The sequence below is a fragment of the Felis catus genome, chromosome C2, assembly GCF_018350175.1.
Source record: "Felis catus isolate Fca126 chromosome C2, F.catus_Fca126_mat1.0, whole genome shotgun sequence".
Lineage (NCBI taxonomy): Eukaryota > Metazoa > Chordata > Mammalia > Carnivora > Felidae > Felis > Felis catus.
Window position 1 is genome coordinate 18,277,330 of NC_058376.1, and position 21,080 is coordinate 18,298,409.

Here is a 21,080-nt window from a genome sequence, read left to right on the forward strand (position 1 = left end):
ATTTAGTAGATTTGAGAACCTGAAATAGGACTGAAAAGAAAATAAAAATAGCATTCATAACAGCACTCCATCCATTTAATTTCTGTAAATGAAAATGTGTTGACTTAAACTACTGTCACTGTTTTGTTGAGAAATTGCTGCTAAAATCACCTTTTTTCCTCAGTTCCACATCACTAAATCCACCTGACTTTTCCCCTGGGCTCCATCCTTCACCTCCTGAACCAATTTCAACTGAGGCAGAAAGTCCTTAAGCAGCTTTAAACCCTCTTTGTTACACTTAGTCATTGATCACCAACTTTGACTGATATTAGCACCACCAGGGTAACATTAAAAATATAACCCCTAGCTGGATCTCATCCCCAGGGATTCTGATTTAATTGATTTGGGTTAGGGCTTGGGCATCAGTATTTTTGTGATGTAATTTAAATCTAATGCGGATCCAGAGTTGACTGCAGCCTTCATTCCAAGACAAAATGAGACTGGCTTTCATATTCTATACCAAGTCAGGTGCCCTGTGGGGCCTATTCAGCTCTACAATTCTGGGAGCCTAACCACACCTGGGTCCTTGGAAGTTTCATCTCTCTTGGAAGGTAGTCTTTCCGGGACCCACCCATGGGCTTCATTTTGTTTCCTGAGTTGGAACTCCTTACAGTGTCTCTTTCTATCATCAAGATTCTTGCCCCCAAAACAGAATTTCAGAGAGGTCAAGTCACAGAGCTCATTGATAATGGAGACGGGATTCAAAAACTGGTATGCTGATTTCATATCCTGTGCTCTGACTCACACCAGTGCATTAATCAGGATAATTTGCAGAAACTGATAAACCCTGAAATCTCAATGGCTTGGCCCAACACCATTTTATTTCTTGACCACATCAGCAGCTCACCTGCGTGGCTGTCTCAAGCCATGCCTCGGTGACTCAGCCTCCTCCCATATTGTGAGCTTACCATCCCAGAATCCTTTGCTTCCAGTTACATAGACAGGCTAGGGTGGAAGAGGTGAAGAAGAAACACCAAATCTTAACTAACCTTGACAGGAAGTGATGCATCGTTCCCTTTAAGATTCTGTCGGGAAGAATTATTCACACAGTCCCTCCCCTCCAAACTGCAGGAGAAGATGAGAAATGGAGAGGAGCACGTGGCTGTTACTATTCCTGCGGCAACTGCCTGCCTTAGGTGCCTCTGCGGAACGAAAGATTATTATTTCCTTAATCTCCTGTGGCTGTGTTGCTCTTTATTGGATCTGCTTCTTTCTGTCCAATCAGCATTAATTTGTCAGAAGAACTGTTAAAGAAGAATCTTTAATCTACAGTAATGACTTACACTGTAATTTGCTATTCTGCCTGTCCACACAGGCAATAGAAGTTACTTGAGTAAGTATAGGTATTCTGCCAGGCTGCACAGTTTACATTGGCTAGTTTTCTTCTCGCTGGTAGAATTGTTATTTCTCAGGCCACTCCTCCTGCCTTTAGTTTTTCCTAATAGATGGGATAGGATGAAGTTTGCCTGACTTCTGAGACATGCAGAAAGATGGTTCACTCAGATGGTTCAAACCAGGCATAATTCCTTCCCTGTAGGTGGCATGGCTCTAGGAATGAGTAGCCCCTTGGCCTATTGGAATGTCAAAGAATACAGTGAAATGTTCAATCGCATTGTAATACTCTTAAAAATGCGCAGAATCCACTTGATTTTGGAATCTTTTATTCTCTTTATTAAAAAATAGCATGTAAGACATCTTCTATTCTGTTGTGTCATGGTGTAACCATTTTTTGTCAAGATCCTTAAGATAAAACTACATCCAAAGTAGGAGTAATTAGTTAAGAGCTGATTAGATAATATGAATGAGTACATGCAGTTATAATTACTTATGTAAGATATGTAATACTACCTTGATAATTAATTACATCTCCACAGACTTGAGACTGTTGTTTGTATTAACTATAAATGAGATAAGAAATACTGAAAAGAGATAGTCTCTTTCCACCTCAGAATTGGAGGTGATGTTGGGAAAGAGATTTGTGTGAATGAATATAGCTTGAATTACAATTAGCCAACATTCATAAAATTCTGTTCTTGTTGGAGTGTAATTAATTATCACACCGAAATTTAACCCTCTTCTAATCTTTTCTCAGTGTTCATTAGGCTGAGATTTCCACCTCTGGTTTGCTTTCCTTTTTTTGACCTGCAGCCGCTGTGTGATTAAAGTGGAATTTCTGCTAACTGATTGTGGTGGTAGGGAGCTGGAGGGGACCTCTGGCATCATCTGATCCAGTTAGATTCTAACTGTACAAAGACCTGGATCAGAAGATCAGATTCCATGAAGCAATCTAAGAAAAACTCAAAGATTATTATTTTTAATACACATTTTACAGAGGTTTAAAGATAGTTGTTTCAAAGAAGGATGGTTAAGAGCTCGTTGATTATACAAATAAAGCAAACCTTCTATCCATGCATGCTCGTTATGTTCAAAATTTAAGTAATACAATATTACGGAGCAGATATGCCTTTTATAAACATATTCATCTTTGGAAAACACACTTGATTAAACACAGACCAGGAAAATTTATCTCCTGTGCTTGGTATGGCACCTTCTGGGCTGGACCCTTCCCTTCTTCCCTGTGACAGGTCTCTTCTTTGGGAGAGATAAGATTTCTGGTGAACTAAATCCCACTGAAGTGTCACACATTTACAGGGTAGTGTTGCACAGTGAAATAAGGTGCCTCCAGATTCAATGACTTCTAAGTCCTGGGAATGTCCGACAGCTTTGGATGACTGGTGGATAACACAGAATTATGATAATCCTTTCAGAGTTTGAACTTGATGTCTTTAAGGCACTGCTAATTCTACTTTCTATGTTGTTGTTGAACTCCCTCCTGTCTGCCTTCCTCCATATCCTACTACTGTGGTCAGGTTCACTCTCTTGACATCTTTTTCCCAGATAATTACAAAGATCTTGTAATAGGACTGCCTGGACACAGCCTGGTACCCATCAACTCCACTCCACTCCATATTACTCTTTGACTGGCCTGTGCTTACAGATTTTCACTTGTTTTCCATAAATTACAATAAAAAACCAAGATCTCGGCAGTGTCAATGAAGATTCTCCCAATCTGCTCCCTAAATCATGGCTTACTCTTCAAGAGATTTGCCTCTTTCCTAGTCCAGCAGCCCTTGACTTTTCATAATCCCTTTAACATATCATGATACACTACATTCCTATGGCATTTATATGTTGTTCTTTTGATCTTGAGTGTGCTTCTGCTCTAATCTCCTCAATTCCCTTTGATTAAGTCCTAATCTTTTAGTAATCAGAAGGGGTTTACCTCCTTCAGGAATCCATCCTCAAACACCCCCCAACCACTTAGACACTGCACCCTCTTTCACTCACACTCTCACACGTACCCAATCTCTACCCACACATGCTAGCACATACACTAACACATTTGGAATCGGCACTGGCTGCTCTCATAGAACCTGGACTAGGCTTCCCCATTTGCACCTAATGCCATGCATGACTATATGCATGTGTGTCTGTGTCTTCGTCAGTCTTTGTGTTTCTTGAACCTTCAACATCGTGTCTAAGCTAGAAGAGATACTAAGAAGTGTTTGATATTGCATAATTCATGATTCTCTCCAACCTTGAGATTAAATTTTTTTTTTTAAATAAAGTCAGCTAGAATAGATGGCCACTAGAAATCCTCATAGTTCTACACGTGCAAACCTGCCTGAAGCTACCTTTTTGACTTTGTGGCACCTTTAATATATTTGGGTGAAGGACAGACAAAACCAGGATTTGAGGGCATTTGTCTTTTTCATTCTCTATCATTGTAGCCCATGCTCATAAATTCAAACTTGGACCTGGAATCCTAATCATGTCAACTACACAAAGTTATAGTGTGTGTGACAGTCTGTGTCATGGTATGCCAAAACTTTTCCTTTCTTCCTGAATTGACCGTCTCTATTTCCCCCACGTCTTTCCTCATTGGTTATATATTGTAGGTCTGGGGACAAGCATCTGACCCAAGCTGGGCCAATTGTGATATTCCTGGCTGTGGGCAAGTGAGTTGATCTAGAGGTGGGTCCCCAACTCCAGCTAGGCCAATCTCATTCCTTCACTGGAAGTGTAACTACTGGAATGACACATCGTTGAAATCAGTTTTTCTCTCATGGCTAATTGTAAGCCATAAAGCTCAGAAATTGTTTGAAGCTTTGTAGAGGCAACCACCTACGGTGAAAAAGAATGATGTTGATACTATGATAAGGATGTATTGATTGTGAATGACTTTAAGAGTCATTAAAATGAGCCTGAGGCTAGATCCTACAAAGAAGCCAAAGTGTAACACTTCCGATCAACCACATCAGGCTGGCACAGCTGAGGTTGTGAGCAAGACGTTCAGAGAGGTGTGATCCAACAGCACCTCTTGGGTCTGGGCAGTCCCAGGCTCATGAGAGTTGTTGGCCGATATTAAAGGTCAGAACTGAGCAAATCATTGACAAGCTTAAAACACAAGATGGCCCCAGCAGACAGTGATCAATTACAGGCTTGTCTCAGCTGAGGATGGGGACTTGCTAAGGTCCAGGAAGAAGATCACAGTTGTTTGGGTGGGAAGGCCAACGTATAATGTATAGTCTAGCCATTGGTAAAACCACATGAGGAAACACCAGGTTAGGCAGCACATGAGCTCGCTACCAACGACCCATTACAATATCAAGGTCTGTTACCAGCTTCAGCAGTTAATTTGGAAAGGTTTACAACCTCCAACATCCACCCAAGTCCTATGGGAACCTTATTAAATTTTTAGAAGTCTGTGCCTGGAGGGCAGCTGTTATTCTGCCAGGTCCATAACTGTGTGAGCCTCTCTCCAGGCTGGAGTCAATGAAAAGGAAAACAGATTACTCTGAGGGCTCTGAATTTTCATATTCAGATTCACTCTCTTACATCTTAGATGCTCTCAGGACTTAAATCTCAACAAATACATTTTCAGTAGAAATCCCCATAGTCACTGTTAAGAAACTGATTTGTGATTTTTTTTTCCCCACTCAAAATATGACTTCAAAAAAGTACCGAAAGAAAAAGATAGTCCTGCCTAAAGTAATTATCATAAGCAAGTTAAGGTAATTAGCTCAGTATGAAGTTTCAGCAAAGGTTACTTCAAAACGGTGAACTGTGCCAACGCACTATAAATGAGAGTATTATATCTACAAGCAATTGGAAATTTTTTAGGTTTGAAAGACAAACTTATGTGGACGTAGGGAAACCTATGTGCAGTAGCTGTATCCATTTAAATCTAGCTTATGATGGCATATCTCATATAGCCTTCATTTCAACACATTTTTATGAACTGCATTTCATGCAGCAAGGGGCCATGACCCCGAAGACATTCTGCACTCTGGCCTCTTGCTTACTCTCCAATTCAATCAGTCATCAGGTCTTAGAGCTTCAATTTCCCACACATTCCAGGAATCCTTTCTCCTCTCCTTCTCTGCTTTCCTTCGAGACTATTCATCTTTATATGCCTAGTGCTTATTAGTAGAGTGAAGGGACTCCGTAAACTTTTGCTGAATGGATGAGACCATGAGAGCAGGCAGTCCACTGGAATATAACCAGCTCTGTAGGGGGAATTAGGACCACTGAGCTCTATTCTTTACCATGAAACTGGCTAGAAGATCTTTATCTTCACCTCTCACAGATTTGGTTTTCTCACTTGCAAAACAAGTGGGTCCGTTTCTATTTCACAACGGTACCCTACAGATCAAAAACTTTTATATGCTACTGAGAAGTATTAAGAAATCATTGCTGCTGTCTTTAGCCTATGACATTTATACTGTTTAAAAAACACCAACAACAGTTCTCTTTTGCTGAGTCTGATCAAATCCTTTAATTATTTTCTTGTCTTCATCTTGTATGCCTACAGATAGGGTCTAAAATTCTTGAAGGCAGGCACCATATATCATTCAAATTTTTTTTGTATCATTTAGATTTTATCTCAGCACCCAGAAGAGTGGCTACCACACATTAGATGCTCAGAACCGATTTCATGAATGAAATAATGAATGTTGCTATCTAGCGGCGGCCATTTAGAATTGCAGGCATAATGCTAGAACTAAATCAAACACCTCAAGGGCATGACTGGAAAATAAGCTGATTTAATTGTGGATCAATACCACTTTTTGAGATGTTGCTGTTTTATAAACAATGAAATGAAACATTTTCTGCATTTGCAAGAAAAAGGTTCTAGGACCTTCTGTAACTATGAATTGTTGCATTTAGGCATTGACTGACAGTACCTTATGTTGTGCTATCCCAAGTCTATATTGGTAGCTAATCGGATAAATGATATTTGGAATCCACACACTGTATAGAACATATCATGGAATATAGTTTAGGGAATCTTCAATCAGATTGCTGTTTTCCTAAATGAAAGTCAAATATATTTATATTTATAAATAACCGTTATTATCGATATTACTATTATTTTATTATACGCATTTGATCTTCATTGAACTTACTTCATAAACCTAATATTTGGGGAACTTGTTCAGAAAATTTTGTTAGTGGAGATAACTGAAAAGCAACCAATCCTCAAAGGGTATCTTCTGGTTTGAATTATTCTTGCTTTCTTCATCGGTCAAATCATTTACCATTGAACTCCAGTGATAAAATGTTATTGTGTAGATCACCCTACCAGTCACAACACATTCAAGATCATTTGTCATTCTCATTTTGTATTCTCTTTGACATCGAGGCATTGTAGAGATTTCTTGAAGGTCTCTCACTGAATCATTAAAATTTAGCTGCATATAAGATGTAAGATGAATGATCCCAATTTAATAGAAGTTGGATGTAGTCTCATGCTTTCTTGGTTTTGACATGCTTTTTTGGAACTTTTTCACGGGGATCTCAAGAGTACCTGTATGCTACTTAAAACTGCTCTTCCGTATTGAAGTTTTCTTTTTGTTTATACTGTATGCTAATCTTGGCAAAGGATCTGTATTATGTAAGCTTGGGTCAAGGATTGTGTCACACACACACAACACACACACACACACACACAAAGTGAAATAACAAAGGTTTTAATATTTTTTTGAAGTATTTCTTTCTCTCTCATGAAATCCAGAGATAAGCAATTCAAGGCTGATACAGCATCTCCTTCAAACCTCCATCCCGAGGAGGGCTGTCTTCATTTCAGAAAGGAGGACAGATGGAGGGTAGGATGGAAGGACAAAAAACCCATTCAAGCAATTTTTTAAGGAGGTTTCTTGAGGGATGTCACAAAATATTTTACTTACAACTTACTTTTCCAGAACTTTATCACATAAAAAAAGACCAGCTTTAAGAATCAGGGAGGTAAGCAATAGTATTTATTTCAGGTAGGCATGAGTTAACCGGCAAGAGTTCTTTTATTAAGGGAAACATACAGAACAAATACTGAAGTAGACAACTCTCTACTACAGGATTGAGTCAGGAGATTGGGTAGATTTATTCATGTAGGGAAACATTATGCTCACTTTGGCAGCACATATACAGAGAAACATTAGTTTCTAATTTTGTTTTTAATTTTTTAGGGCTTATTTTATTTTTGCGAGGGCGGGGGCGGGGGGGAAAGAGACAGACCGCAAGTGGGAGAGGGGCAGAGAGAGAGGGAGACACAGAATCCGAAGCAGGCTCCAGGCTCTGAGCTGTCAGCACAGAGCCCAGTGTGGGGCTCGAACTCACAAACTGTGAGATCGTGACCTGAGCCAAAGTTGGACACTTAACTGCCCGAGCCGCCCAGACGCCCCTAGGTTCTAATTTGACTATGAGGATAACAGAGAAGTTACTGGTAAACCACCTCTCCCAAAAGGATAATTTGAATGAAGTTAGTAAAGAAGATTAGCATGATAAAAGGCAAAATAAATTATCTTGAGCATATCTGATTTTTTTTGCAAGTAACATAGACTTATTGGGAGAATCTTACAGATTGATGTTTCTACCCTCCTAAAATAAGCATTTTACATATGGGGTTATAACAATATTTGGTCATGCTTTAACCATTTGAAATTACAGTAGTCTTGGGGCGCCTGGGTGGCACAGTCGGTTAAGCGTCCGACTTCAGCCAGGTCACGGTCTCGCGGTCCATGAGTTCGAGCCCCGCGTCAGGCTCTGGGCTGATGGCTCAGAGCCTGGAGCTTGTTTCCGATTCTGTGTCTCCCTCTCTCTTTGCCCCTCCCCCATTCATGCTCTGTCTCTCCCTGTCCCACAAATAAATAAACATTGAAAAAAAATTAAAAAAAAAAAAGAAATTATAGTAGTCTTACTTGATTTATATATTCTGTATATATTTATATATTTATATCAGATATAAATATATCTGTATATATTTATTTATATATTTATATCAGATATATATATCTGATTTATATATTCTGATTGATTTATATATGAGAATATATAAATTCTTTATTATATTATAGGTGTACATGTAGCTGGCTAGAGAGAGACAGATATAAACATAGATATATGTAGTTCTGGGGTCTTCTTGTAATTAATGGAAGTTACAGAACTAAATATTTTTAATATTGAAAACCATACTCCATTGGGTTTGTTTTTCTTTCTTAACATTCTATAATAACTTATCAAAGCAAGAAAATGCATCATTTTTAAATTAAGCAGTTCAGAATTTTACTAAATCCTATACCTTATCAATCGTCAATACATTTAGAATAAAATATTGGTTTTAAAGGCTTCTGGACATGAAAATATTATACCACAATATTTTAATGCATTGGATAAAAGAACAGTTATTGAGCAAATGGAATAATAGATTGAGGAAAAAATTTTGCCAAGCTTTATTCTGTCCACGTGTGCATTTTACTTTCAGCACTACAGTTGGGATATTTTTGTCTTTGCTTTAATTCATTGCATATGGATCACCATAAACAAATAGGATTATTTAGTAGTCCCTTCTTTAATAAAGAGGGCCTCTGTTTCACTTATAAATTTTCATTGTAATAGGAGACGAGGCCATTTTAAGTTTATTCTTTTGAAATCGTGGTCATTTTTTTTCCAGAAAACTCCCTCTTCTAAAAAATTGTCTCTCCCTTATTTTTCATGTACTTCTTAAAAACTCTTTCATCCATATGCAAAGTTTCTCCTAATGGAAATATTCTGTAGTTCTGCCTGTATCTTGTATGGGCATCAAATATTTCTGTGGCCCTTTTTATTATCTTATTTTATTGAGACTGGTGTTATTAGATTATTGCATAGAATATTCATTTGTCCTTTGTATTATGCTGTTTTATAAAATGCATTTGTAAGTTGGTTATGTCAGAGAAGAAGAGAAATATCACAGTGGTATTTTTCATATCTATTATTTACCGCAAACATTATTTAATCGTAAAACCATGTCAAGATATCTGTATTAAGTTGCTAGATAACAGTGCTGACCCTAAAAGTGTGTCGTAAGTATTACTGTGCCAATGGCAACATTATGAGAATCTTTTTTACTTATGAAAAGCTATTTATGGAATGAAATATATTATCTCTGAGCCTTGTTATAGACCACAGATTTATAGTATCATTAGAGCCACTACAAACACATTTAATATCTTAATTATAAAGTCTCATTTTGGTACAGATTTTCAATCTATAATTTCATTCAAAAGTTTTTCATTATCAGCAGGTGGTCAGTATCTACCCATGGACTTAAACAATACACACTAATAGGCATTTGCAAATATTTTGGAGAACAGAGAAGGAAGCATGTGGGGTGTCTTTCCTCCTGACAGGAATCACTTCTCCTATCAACGGAGTGTCCTACAGTTCAGCTCAATTCTGACACTAAGTCCCTGAGTTGGCGTCAGACTCCACAGGTTTAAGGACTCAGTCCCACAAGACTGTCCTCATTTCAGATGCCAGTCACCAGTATCACGTTCCCGGGTTACCCACACTTCCATCTAACGTGGCTGTAAAGTCAGGGATTCCCACAGCCTCCTCCTTCGGGGTTGAATCAATGCTAGAATTCACAGGACTCAGGAAAACACTTTACTTGGAATTACCAGCTTACCATAAAGGATACAATACAGGAACAGCAAATGAAAGAGCTGCATAGTGCAAGGTCTGGGGGGAGGTGGGGCATGGAGCTTCCAGAACTTCCAAGCACTTTTTAGATACTCCCCCTTCCACAGCATTATCTTGTGCTCACCAACCCAGAAGCTCTCTGAACCCATCACGTAGGGGTTTTTTGGAGGTCTCCGTGTGCATGCATGATTAAATCACTGGTCATTGGTGATTAACTAATTTGCAGCCCCAGGCCTCTTTCTCCGAGGTCAGAATTAGAGCTGAAAGTTCCAACCCATTAATAGTGCTTAGGACTTTTTCTAGAGATCAGCCCTCTTCTTATAGCTGTCTAGGGGCCTCCAGCTACCAGTGATCTCATTAGCATACAAAAGACACTTTTATCACTCTGTAGATTCTAAGGGTTTGAAGAGCTGTATGCCAGGACCCTGGGACCAGACCAAATGTTTATTTATTTTTTTTTTTATTATACCACAAAGCAGGAGTAATTTTTGTATTGAAGTAGCAACAGAAATGAACTACGGTAAATATCAGTAGGGGTAATCAAAAAGTATATTCAAACTTGGCAACTCTCCTGAGTTTCTAATTAATAGAATTAAAAGATCTTCCAAATACCATAGACTGTTAGATCTTCAGTACAAATTGCCCGGCCTGTGCAACCACTTGCTTTGTTACAAGATCATTAGTGGCATAACGTTTTAGAAAAAGTCATCTAGGAAAAACCAACATTAATTTATTCGCAAGTGAATTAAATCAGACATCAGTATACTTTTTCTGTGACAGGTGAGAGTAACTATTTTAGACTTTATAGACCATGTGGTCTCACAACTACTCAACTTTGACATTAGAGCACCAAACCAGTCAGACAACATGTAAACAGATGGGTTGGGCTTTGTTCCAGGAAAACTTTTATTTGCTAAAACAACTAGGCATGGCCTTAGTTTGCCTACTGCGGGACTAGGCTGAGTAAAACAGCATTCACTATAATAAATGATTAAAATGAACAATTAGAAAAAATAATTTCCTTTAACAAACTTGGATTTTTGCCTATTGATTGTTGTACATAACCAAGAAAACTGAATGTTTTTGTTTAGTACTAAGCTTACAGAATTATGTTATTCAATACCATGAGAAGATAATTATTTCTGAAAATTTTTTTAGAATTCATGAAAGGTTTTGCAGTAGTCTCCTGAAAACAGAAAATTGTCTTTGCATACATATTTATCCAAATTGTGCTTTAAAAATTTTTTTTTAATGTTTATTGAGTTTTGAGAGAAAGAGAGAGAGAGAGCATGAGCAGTGTAGGGGCAGAGAGAGAATGCGACACAGCATCTGAAGCAGGCTCCAGGCCCTGAGCTGTCAGCACAGAGCCCGATACGGGGCTCGAACCCACGAACATGAGATCATGACCCCAGCTGAAGTCAGATGCCCAACCGACTGAGCCACCCAGCGGTCCCTCAAATTGTGCTTTATAATCCAGAAATCAGAAGTTAAAATTTAAAAAATTAATAGCATCAAAAATTTTAAAAGTATTAAAAATTAACAGCATTTTCTTTTCTCACGAAAACTGCCCTTTCAGGTTTAATTTAATAATAAAGAAGTGCCAGTAAGAAATACTTCCATTACATTACACTCATCTGTAATGTAACACATGACACATGAAGAGATGCTCAGCGTCACTAATCATTCACGAATCAGCCATGTGAGTTATCACCTTACACCTGTCAGAACTGCCATTGCCAAAAAGAGAAGAAATAGAAGTGTTGGCAAGAATGTAGAGGCAAAGGAACCCTTGTGCACTGTTAGTGTGGCCACTGTATGAAAATAGTATGAAATTCTTTAAAGTAGATATACTTTTTATATTGATATATATTGTATATAATAAATATTACCTATTTGACATATTAATGTATATATGTACATACATATACATACAATGAAATATTACTCAGCCACAAGAAAAGGTAAAACCTTGTCATTTGCAACAACACGGATGGACCTCGAGAATATTCTGTTAAGCGAAATAAGTCAGACGGACAAAGACAAATACCGTATGATCTTACTCCTATGTGGACTCTAAAAAAAAAAAAACAAAACAAATGAACCTCAGGCCAAACAAAGCAGAATCAGACCTATAACTACAGAGAACAATCTGATGGTTGCCACAGGGGAGGGGGATGAGGAGTGGACAAAATAAATGAAGGGGAGGGGAGACCCAGGCTTCCAGTTATGGAATGGATAGGGGGATGAAAGGTACAACATAGGGAATATAGTCAGTAGCCCTGCAATAACGTGGTATGGCGACAGGTTGTAGCTACTCTTGAGTGTAGCAAAACCATAGAGATAGCTAATCATTACGTTGACCACTTGAAATTAATGGCACATTGTAGGTCAATTGCGTTTCAATTAAACAAAGAAATGCTTTCATTACAGGGAACGAATTTTATAGGTGATATTTCCATCACAGTTAAAGAAATGTGAGATAGCTTCATTCATTGATTTATTAAAGATTTTTTGAGCACCTCTAATATGCACAGGAAAAGGTTTGGAATCATATATGTATGTCAATGACACACGATTTTTGCCCCGCCAGCCTAAATTAACAGCTATATCTTTAAAGATATTTATCACATTTTCATCTCTTCTAAAAAGGTGTTTCTATATTTCGCTTTAAAAAAATCACTTTATAATTTTAAACAATTACCTTTTTGGGCAGTATTTTATTTCTCAAAGCCCCACTGCCTGACTGGACCTACTTTTTCCTATTCTTCCCTCTAAGCACAACTTGAAAACCCTAGATGTTATATATAAAACAAACAAGAAAAGTTTGAAAGGTTAAGAGAAGGTGCTAGAGCAGCTAGGATTCCCATGCCTAAAGAACACAAGAGTGAATTCGTTGTGCTTTCTCTTGACTCATTTATCCCAGACTTGGAGGTAACCGGCAACCCAGAAACACCAGTGGACACATACAATCAAAGCCCCAACAAAAGCCTAATCTTTCCAGCCGCGGCACCAGTAAAGAGGCAGCCTCGCAAGACAGAAATCTTTCAGACAATAACAATTTGACTACAAAACCACAAAGGAAACAAATACAGCCCCATCCTAACATCTACCAGTAAAGGTCAAACGGGAGCCCAAACCCAACAGAAGAGCTACAAAATACGTGGCGCAAAACTGATGAAAACGAAGGGAGAAACAGACAAATATTTAGTATAGTTGGAGGCTTCAACATCCTCCCTCATCAATTAGTAGAATAACTAGACAGAAAATCAACTAGGATACAGAAGAACTGAACATCATCAACCAGCCAAATCTAATCATTTACCAAACACCCTATTCAACAACAGAAAAATAAACCCCAGAAATAGTCCCAAATAAGCATGGCCAACTATTTTTTTTAATGTTTGTTATTTATTTTTGAGAGAGACAGAGCATGAGTCGGGGGGGGGGGGGGGGCAGAGAGAGAGAGGGAGACACAGAATCCGAAGCAGGCTCCAGGCTCTGAGCTGTCAGCACAGAGCCTGACACGGGGCTCGAACCCACAAACTGTGAGATCACGACCTCAGCCAAAATTGGAAGCTTAACTGGCTGAGCCACCCAGGCACCCCAGGGCCAACTAATTTTTTAGAAAGGTACAAAAACAATGCAATGGGGGAAGGATAGTGTTTTCAATCAATGGTACTGGAGCAGTTGAATGGATATCCATGGGCAAAAAAACTACCCTCAACCTCAACCTGACAGCTTATCCAAAAATTAAACCAAAATGGACTATAGGTTTAAATGTCAAACATAAATCTAATAAATCTTTTAGAAAGAAACATAGGAGAAGTCTTCAGAACCTTGGGCTTGGTGAAGAATTCATAGGCATGACACCAAAAGCTTAATCCATTAAAGAAAAAATTGAAAAACTGGACTTTATTAAAAGTAATTTTTTTTTCTCCACAAAAGACCGTTAAGAGGATGGAAAGACAAAATACAGACTGAGAAAATATTTGCAAAGCATATATCTGATAAAAGACTTCTATCTAGAATTTATGAAGAATTCTTAAAAGTTCAATAGTAAAAACACAGACAATCCAACTAGAACATGAATAAAAGACATGAAGAGATACTTCACTGAAAAATAAATCCACAAATAGGGGGCCCCCCGCGGGGCTCACTCAGTTGAGTGTCCGACTTCAGCTCAAGTCATGATCTCACGATTTGTGAGTTCAAGCCCCATATGAGGCTCGCTGCTGTTAGGCTGTCAGCCCAGAGCTCGCTTCAGATCCTTTGTCCCCCTCTCTCTGCCCCTCCCCCGCTTGCACTCTTCCAAAAATAAATAAAGATTTTTTAAAAAAAGATAATACACAGGGGCGCCTGGGTGGCGCAGTCGGTTAAGCGTCCGACTTCAGCCAGGTCACGATCTCGCGGTCCGTGAGTTCGAGCCCCGCGTCAGGCTCTGGGCTGATGGCTCAGAGCCTGGAGCCTGTTTCCGATTCTGTGTCTCCCTCTCTCTCTGCCCCTCCCCCATTCATGCTCTGTCTCTCTCTGTCCCAAAAATAAATAAACGTTGAAAAAAAAATTAAAAAAAAAAAAGATAATACGCAGATGGTAACTAAGCCCATGAAAAGATGTTTATACCCCTGCCCTCAGCCATTAGGGAATGTAAGTTAAGATCACAATGAGATATCACTACACGCCTATTAAAAAAAAAACTAAAATACAAAATAATGACAATACCAAATGCTGGCAGGGATGTAGAGAAACTGGATGTCTCATACTCTGGTGGTAGGAATGTAAAATAGTACAGCCCTTCAGGAAAATACTTTGGCTGTATCTTTTCAAATTGAACGTATACTTTTCAAATAAGCCAGCAATCCCACTTTGGGGCATTTATCCCAGAGACATGAATACTTATGCCCACACAAAAACCTGTACATGATTGTCCATGGCAGTTTTATTTGCAAAAGCCAAAACTGGAAATAACCAAAATGCCCCACAATAGGTCCTGGATAACCAAACTGTGTTATATCCATACCATGAAATACTACTTAATGATAAAAAGGAATGCATTGGTGTGCACAAAAGCTAGGATGGGCTCCAAGGGTATTATGCTCAGTAAAAAAAGTCCATTTCAAAAGGTGATATACTACGTGACTCCATTTGCATAACACTCTTGAAATGACAAAATTGTAAAAATGGAGAACAGACTAGTGATTTGAGCAGTTATTAACGGTGGGGAGGAGGGAGATGGGTCTAACTATAAAGAAACAGCACGGGGAAAATATTTGTGGGCAAGATATTTGCTTGCCATAGTGACTGCATGATCTTTGCCTGTGTTAAAATGACACAGAACTATGCACACACTTCATCCTAATGTCACCTTCCTGATTTTGATGTTGTGCTGTAGCCACCGGGCGGAAGAGACACAAGGATCTCTCCGTACTATTTTTACAACTTTCTAGGAATCTATAACTATTTCAAAATAAAAGCTTAAAAAGGAAAATATGTACACCTGGCAGTCCATTCTTCCAAAAAAAAGTACAGTCCCTACACTTTTTTTTCAAGATTTTCATGATGCCCAATTTCTCACACGAATAGCTTCTCTCTTTCCGACAGTTGACGAAACCAAATTATTTATGTGCCAGAAGGTCACTGCTTGTTTATTGTTTCTCTTAATTAATAATGGAGTAAATAATGCTATAAATGTTTTACTTGCCGTGTCTTTAATAACTAATTTACAGTTGCTAATGGGTGTCGAAAGATCAAGGACACCAAAATCATGATTTAATCAGAAACCTCATTTAACACATTAGTTGCACCCTCAGTATTGACCTCGCAGGCACTTTTGCTGGAGCTGCTGACAAGAAAACAAAATGTGACTCATTTTCTACTTTCCTCTGTTTAAAAAATGAATTAATGAATATAAATATGTACCAACTTGATACCTTAACAGCTTCCATAACACTTATTTCGGAAACTCTATGCCTGAATAATTGGGCCATTGATTACTTCTGAAGCATAAATTAAGCCCACCAAATCAATCTTATTTGGACTTCAAAATTACCATAAAAAGGTTTCCAGATGACTTTTGGTTTACTTATTTCAAATCATTTCCTTTGATAAATCTTTCTTTTTTGAAAAGACTTATGTATTAAATTGTTAGACTCTGTCATTCTTTAAGTACTAATAACAGCACATCCAAATACATCTCACATTCTGCTTTCATAATTTACTAACAAAGTTAAGATGCATGTAGGAATATTTTATTTTATTTTTTATGCTTATTTATTTATTTTGAGAGAGGGAGAGGGTGTGTGTACATGAGCAGGGGAGGGGCAAAGAGAGAGGAGAGAGAATCCCAAGCAGGCTCCACGTTGAAAATGTGGAGCCCCAGGCGGGGCTCAATCCCACAAACCACGAGATCATGACCTGAGCTGAAATCAAGTGTCAGAAGCTTAACCGACTGAGCAGCACAGGTGCCTCAACATGTAGGAATATTTTAAAGAAGTCTATTGGAGTCTATTGGAATTATTAGTGGCATTCTGTTTTTTAAGAGCGGGAAAAGTCATAAAAAGGAAATCTCTTCTGAAAAGGACAAATACATGTTCACAATTCCTGATCTGCAGTTCTGAAATCCTCCAAACAAAACAATGACAAATACATGTATCTCCTCACCTTTACTGAGGAGCCTGGGTGACTCAGTTGGTTAAGCATCCGACTCCTGATTTCGGCTCAGAGCATGAGCTCACGGTGCGTCAGGTTCTGCGCTAACATCTCAGAGCCTGCGTGGGTTTCTTTTCCCTCTCTCTCAGCCTCTCTCTCTCTCTCTATCTCTCTGTGTGTCTCTCATAATCAATTAGTAAACTTAAAAAAATATTTTCACCTTTACTGCAGAAATGTAAATGTGGGGGTGCCTGGGTGGCTCAGTCAGCTAAGCATCTGACTTCACTCAGGTCATGATCTCACAGTTTTGGGTTCGAGGCCCACATCAGGTTCTGTGCTGACAGCTCACAGCCTGGAGCCTGCTTCAGATTCTGTGTCTCCCTCTCTCTCTGCCCCTCCCCTGCTGGTGCTCTCTCTCTCTCTTCTGAAATAAATAAAATAAAATAAATAAATAAAATAAATAAAATAAAATAAAATAAATAAAATAAATAAAATAAAATAAAAACATAAAAAAATTTTTTTAAGGAAATGTAAATGTGTATGTGCTCGGGATGCTGGCCCTGGAAGAAGTATCCTACAATATATGGTGTGTGTACTATATTCCCTTTACAAAATCTTAAAATTTCTGATTTAAGAGAAATATCTGGCCTCAAGAGTTTGGGACGAGAATCACAGAGCTGTCTTAGAAAAGTCTAGGACAGATTATAGGATAGAAACAAAGTATAGGATAAAAAGGATAGAGGGATGCCTGCGTGACTCAGGGAGTTAAGTATCACCCACTCTTGATTTGGGCTCAGGTCATGACCTCACAGTTGCGCGATCAAGCCCTCCACACCCAGTGTTGAGCCTTCTTAAGATTCTCTCTCTTACTCTTCCTCTGTCCCTCCCCTGATTATCATGCCCACACTCTCTCTCTCAAAAATTAATGAAATAACTAACTAAATAAATAAAAGTATAGGATAGATATTTATATGGCATGAAAATATGCCAGATACATGTCTGGCAAATGAGTCCAGGAGTACAGCTATTTCGTGATATGAAATCTGAGAAAAGAGTCAGATAATCACCCGGCTGACCTCTGTTTAATTAGTAAGAAAACTAGGTGGGTGGGGGGGCATTCAGCAACTTGCCCAAGGTTACTCAGCTACAGCTGGAACCCGGGCAGTCTGGCTTTAGAAATCATTCTTTTGAACCACAAAAATTATGTTACTGAAGACGAATTTTGAATGGTTCCACTGCCGCAGCAGAGTGGGATGCAGTCTCTAAGTTAAAAGCACAAGGATTTGTGGAAGTTCATGCCCTTATAGGCAAAACTCTAGGCTCCAAGAAAGTGTCAGGCTGGCTCATACATAACATTGGAGGATCCTGTTCATTGGGCACCATGAACAGCCCCAAAGAAAAAACTATGGGTGCTCTTACACCGTGGATTTCGTCTGTCCAATGGTAGCCTTCCACACTGAACTTTCGAGCAGCTAATCAGTGCTTCTTTTTTAAAGAGCAGAAAATTCAGGATCACCAAACATTTAAGGAAAATGCCAAACATGAAACAGATCAAAATAATCCATAAAAAGGAACCTAAACAGGACGGAAGAAATACAAAGTGTAGAAGAGAACATTTCAAAAAATTATACATCATTGTACACCATTCTTATAAGAGGAGCCAATAGATAATACATGAAAATAAAGGGGTGCCTGGGTGCTCAAGTTGGTTGAGCATCTATTTATACCTTCAGACATTAGAAGAAACTATATCCATGAAAGCAAAACAAGACATTATACAATAAGGGGGTGGGTGCAATGGACGAGATAAGATAGAGCATCCAGAAATTAAAAATATGACACCTGAAAATTCAATAAAACTTTGGAAGGTAAAGTCAATGAAGTTCCCCAGAAAGTAGTTCAAGAAAACAGAGATCAGAAAACTTAGAGAAGTTATCCTGGAAGTTATTTCAGAAAAAGCTTCCAGAAAGAGAAACACATAAAATGGTGGAATGGAAATCATCCATTTATGGAACAATTTTAAGGACTGAAGAATGAGTCTCCAGACATGAAAAATCCTAAGGGACTGGAAAAATAATTTATAAAAAAATCCAAGCACATTATGCAACTTCAGAATACTAGTGAAAAGAAAATGCTAACAACTTCTGATAACTGTTTGAAAATTTTCTTAAGAATTTGGGGGTGGGGCTAATAGCAACATGCATATGGAAAGATGGGAACTCATGGAAATTCCATAAACAAAGTAAGTGTAAGAGAGATGAAAGTTACCAATGTACCTTGCTTGACTCAGCAGTAAGCGATGTCATGGTAAATGTCAATACTGATGACTGATTTAACCATGGATAAAGTTTGTCTGTGGGATCGAAATTCCCAAATACTTCTAAGAGGAGCCAATAGATAATCCATAAAAATAAAGGGGCACCTAGGTGGCTCAAGTCCGTTGAGCGTCTGACTATTGATTTCGGCTCAGGTCATGAAATCACAGTTCGTGGGTTCAAGCCCCTCATCTGGCTCTGTACTGACATGTTGGAGCCTGCTTGGGATTCCCTCTCTCTCTCTCTCTCTCTCTCTCTGCCCCTCCCCCACTTGTGCATGCTCTCTCTCTCCTTTCTCTCAAATGAATAAACATTTAAAAAAAATAAAGGAATGTAACTGTATTAATGAGAAATAAGAAGAAAGGTACTAAAACAATGTTTGAAAGAGTTGAAATGGTTACTTCTGGGGAGTTACCCAAATTAGAAAGTGAAATTTTTCTTTATTGTCCCGTGTCTATACACTGTTTTTTGTTTAAAGTCTATTTATTTATTTTGAGAGAGACAGAGACAGTGCAGAGAGAGAGAGAGAGAGAGAGAGAGAGAGAGAGAGAGAGAGAGAGAATCCCAATTAGGTCCCATGCTGTCGGTGCAGAGCCCTACGTAAGCCTCAAACTCAGGAAATTGTGAGATTATGACCTGAGCCAAAATGACAGTCTGGACGCTTAACTGACTGAGCCACCCAGGCACCGATCCCATGTTTAAAATAAATCTTTAGATATACATTCAAAATTTTGAAATATAAAAATATAATTTGCTCCTTGCAATCATCTGTCAATACTGGTATTCTGCGAATATTTGCCTTTTCACTTGTAGTATTAAGCCAACCATGTACCATGAACATTTCACCCCAACCCATGTGGACCTCTTCACCTTTTTAAGTCACTATATAGGATTCATTCTCTGGTGTATTACATTGTTTTTCTTTTTGTAATTTTCTTGATATAGATATTAAGGTGCTTCTGATATTTTGTTATTAGCAACAACACATTGAGAAATACCCTTGTTACATTATTTGTGCCCACACGTGCTGTATTTCCTCAGAAAGCATTGCTAGAAATGATGCCGCCTGTTGAAAATTTACCTTTTCACAAAGATTTCCCCATTACTTTCCAAAATGTGGACAAATGTAGACTCTGACAAATCATACTGTGTGCACATAATGATAATGGTGATTCTTTCATGCGGTATTTTTCCCTTCTATGATTTTGTTGTGAGAGATAAAAGCCTTCCAGAGAAAAACATAACGTTAAAGAACAAAGGTGTTGCTTGCATTGTTTCCAAATTTAATGAGAATATTGTTTGTTGTAACTGTTTTCTGAATAATTTTTTAAAACTGTTTGGTTTGGGGGCACCTGGGTGGCTCAGTCAGTTGAGCGTCCAACTTCAGCTCAGGTCATGATCTCACAGTTCGTGGGTTCGAGCCCCGCATTGGGCTCTGGGCTGACAGCTCAGAGCCTGGAGCCTGCTTTGGATTCTGTGTCTCCCTCTCTCTCTCTCCCTGCCCCTCCCCAGCTCATGCTGTCTTTTGCTCTGTCTCAAAAATAAATAAATAAACTTAAAAAAAAAAGTTTGGTTTGGTTTTCTCTGTTTTGTTAAGAAAAAAATATCCCAGTTCTACTTTGCGAAGAGTTTTAATAAAGATAAACGTTCAAGTTTCTTTAATATTTGGGTATTTATCAAATTGTTTTCAGTAAATGTGTACTCAGACGATAGGTAAATCCTTTGCTGCTTAAGTACACAGCAGAATGTTTTTTTAATTATTGTTTTCGAGAGCATATCTGGATAATTGTGTTTCGTATAAATATCTGGATTTCTAAAACCAGAATCTGAATGATAGTTTCACTGTACTGAAAGAGGATTCCCTGACGGCTTATAACGTTTTCCTATCTATTGAAATACACAAGACTACTCACTTGACTGATTCAGGGAATTATCTTTTTTTTTTTTTTTAACATTATCCTTAAGAAGATTTGTAAAGGAGCATTAGTCACATAGTCATGGAGCTGTATTTGAAAGACTTTTGAGCCTTTTCAACAAATGTACTTTTGTTTTTCTTTTCTA

At 38.3% G+C, this 21,080-nt stretch overlaps 2 protein-coding genes across 32 annotated transcripts in view; one reads left to right on the forward strand and one right to left on the reverse strand.

The window, feature by feature from the left end:
• Positions 1 to 21,080, forward strand: part of CYYR1 (cysteine and tyrosine rich 1) — a 104,182-nt gene that overhangs the window by 70,430 nt on the left and 12,672 nt on the right. The gene's annotated exons all lie outside the window — the stretch shown is intronic.
• Positions 1 to 21,080, reverse strand: part of LOC109503361 (translation initiation factor IF-2-like) — a 330,936-nt gene that overhangs the window by 62,393 nt on the left and 247,463 nt on the right. The window contains exon 1 of one of the 31 annotated variants that reach the window (XR_002735815.2): positions 1,029 to 7,584. The exons of the other annotated variants lie outside the window; for them this stretch is intronic. The gene's annotated coding sequence lies outside the window, so the exon portion shown is untranslated. Of the gene's footprint in view, positions 1 to 1,028; positions 7,585 to 21,080 lie in introns of those variants that run through there. 31 annotated transcript variants of the gene reach the window in all.